The sequence below is a fragment of the Lathyrus oleraceus genome, chromosome 4, assembly GCF_024323335.1.
Source record: "Lathyrus oleraceus cultivar Zhongwan6 chromosome 4, CAAS_Psat_ZW6_1.0, whole genome shotgun sequence".
NCBI classification, from domain to species: domain Eukaryota; kingdom Viridiplantae; phylum Streptophyta; class Magnoliopsida; order Fabales; family Fabaceae; genus Lathyrus; species Lathyrus oleraceus.
Genome location: NC_066582.1, coordinates 469107342 through 469109855, shown reverse-complemented (window position 1 = coordinate 469109855; position 2514 = coordinate 469107342).

Below are 2514 nucleotides of genomic sequence, written 5' to 3'. Positions count from 1 at the left end.
TACCTCCCTTGATACATTCACAGTGAGCCAAGAAGAACTTTTTGAATATAGAGAACTTGAACACTTTTGGGGAAGCTTGACTGGAAATGACGATCCCGAGGAACATGAGTTTCTCTCTGGGAACATACATAACCCGGCCTTCCGTTATTTCCATAAGATCCTGACCCACACCTTATTTGGGAAGAAGTCAAACAGTACCTCAGTTTCACGTGATGAGCTCTTCATCATATTTTGTGCTTCCCAGAACCGTCCAGTAAACGGTGCCACTTTTATGATGGCAAATTTTGACCACCTTATCCAAGATGAACGAGCACCAATTCAAATAGGCGGTTTGATAACCATGATTGGTAATGCTATCGGATTACGTCAACCTATGCTTGACTTAAGCCTTTTTTGTGGCATTACGATTATGAGTATACCCTTCCTCTTCAACACTATGTTTATAGCAAACCTAGGATCTGAAGAGTTTGAGCTTATAATTAATAACCAAGTTCTTTGCCTATTCACCTTGCCCAGTCCTAGCACTAGTGTTCATAACCGCAATAATTGGCTCTACAATCTGAACGCAACACCCTCTCCAGCTAGATCTACTGAATCCATCCAGGACTATAAGATTTGTGATGACCAGATCCCTTATGCTGAATCTGACCCTCAGACACCATCTGGTTATTATGATATTGATCCTCCTCCTCAACCTGCCCCAGCCGAAGAATCGGCGATACCCGATCTTAGACATCATATGCCCAGAGCTGATTATAACACCACCATCCAAGCTTTGATGTCAGAACAAGACGCCCTCAGAGAAGAGTTAGCTAACATGGGACAAGAATTTCTGGGATACATGAACAGTATGACAAATCAGTTCCACGAGTTGCTAAACCGTGTTAACTCCTTTGCTCCTCCGGCCAGAGATCGTGCAGATGGATAGAAGTTGTTTTTCTTAGTTATTTAGTTTTAGTTAGATTATTCATTAATGTTATTTCAAATTATGTTCGTATTTGTTTCTCTTTCGCATTTTTTTTGTTGTTTTCTCCTCCAATGTTACATTATGATTATTTTATGAAGCTATTGATTTATTTTACTTTACTATGAATTATGCAATATTTAGCAATAAGGCTCTCTACTGTATGCTACCTACATAACTTATTAAAGATATATATATATATATATATATATATATATATATATATATATATATATATATATATATATATATATATATATATATATATATATATATATTATGGAAAGTAGAATAGCATGCAAGGCAATTTAAAGTATCACAATAGCCAAATAAAATAAACTGAAGCAAAACAAAATAATAAAAATAAATTACTATAATTATTATAAAGAACGCAAGCAGTAATGTGCCAGAAAGACTGTGTGACGAGCGTCACACAATCTATCACGGACGTCACACTAGGTGATCATGCTCCTGCACAACAATCAGTCCCGCTCAACCCTTCCGATAATGCAGCTGGCCCATCCTCACGACGTCTTCGACGAAGAAGACCTGCAACCAACGACAACATCATGGATGTTATTGATGGTATGCAAGCGCAGAATCTCGAAATGATGCAAATGATGCGCCAAATGCAACAACAACAGGAAGCGATGAATGCTATAACCGATCAGCGGTTCACTGAGTTGCTCAGCAGGTTTGACAACTTAGAAGTACGTCAACGATCACCAGGTCCAAGAACAAGAGGCGGAAGACAGCATTGATTTAATTTCCTTTTCTTTTTGTATTTCTTTTGATTTCCTTGAAACATTGGGGACAATGTTTCATTTAAGTATGGGGGAAAACCGTGTTCTTTCTATCCTCCCTTCTTCAAGTATGTACCTTTCTTTTCATTGTTATTTCCCTTGAATAAAAAAAAATAAAAAAAAAACAAAATTTCTTATAATATATTTTAAGTTAAGTCCCTAGTTTGAAAAATTTCTATTATCTATTCCCTCAAAAAATTTCATGAGCCATAACAAAAATCCAACACACTCAGTAAGTATAAAGGTTGCTTATTTTATCGAACTTGAACAAATTAAGACAAAAACTATTACCGCCCCAACACTCTAAACAAACCTCAACTTGTTAGATCAGAAAGGCAACTGTTATACAAGTCCCTGGATTTTTAACTTTATAGTAACCCCGAGTAGTTTATACAAGAAGTCAGCACCATCTTAATAGCAAACTACGTGGAGGGCCGATGAATATAAGTGAATGATTCCCAAAATGAAAAAAAAAAAAAAAAAAAAAAAAAAATATATATATATATATATATATATATATATATATATATATATATATATATATATATATATATATATATATATATATATATATATATATATATAATATATATATATATATATATATATATATATATATATATATATATATATATATATATATATCAGGAAATGCACTAATTAAGTTAGGTGATCCTTACCAGATCATTTAATCTAAAGGTTGCAGATCATACAAAAACATAATACGAAAGACCCATTATGAGTTGG